This window comes from Macrobrachium nipponense, chromosome 43, assembly GCF_015104395.2.
Source record: "Macrobrachium nipponense isolate FS-2020 chromosome 43, ASM1510439v2, whole genome shotgun sequence".
Classification (NCBI taxonomy): Eukaryota; Metazoa; Arthropoda; class Malacostraca; order Decapoda; family Palaemonidae; genus Macrobrachium; species Macrobrachium nipponense.
In genome coordinates, this window is record NC_061104.1 from 11,385,575 (window position 1) to 11,386,081 (window position 507).

The following is a 507-nucleotide window of genomic DNA, read 5'->3' on the forward strand; positions in this document are numbered from 1 at the left end:
AGATGTCCAATCCCCTCAGTTTCAGGACGAGAGCCAGGGCGGCTCTGTATCCTTTGACTGTGGGACTGAGAGGAGCTTCTCTCGGCGAAGAAACACGAGGAAATCCGCTACCTGCTGAAGAGTGGCTCTGAGAGGATAGAGACCCCGTCTACGACACCAACCACAGAAGACGGCCCCACTTCCCCTGGTACACAGCTGCAGAGGTACTGACGGACGTTTCCAGCCATCTCTGTTGCTGCGCTACGAGAAAGCCTCTCGTTTCGCAAGAGATGGTGGATAACAGCCAGCCGTGAAGTCGTAGGGACTGGACTGCTTGGTGGTACCGCTCGACGTGTGCTGGGCGAGAAGGTTGTGCCAAGGAGGAATCTCTCTCGGTTCTCCTGCGAGAAGAGCCAGCAGGTCCGGATACCAAATGGCCTGTGGCCATTTGGGAGCCACCAGGATCATCCTGAGATTCGGGGTGACCAGTGCTCGACTGATCACCTTGCGAATCAGGCTGAACGGGGG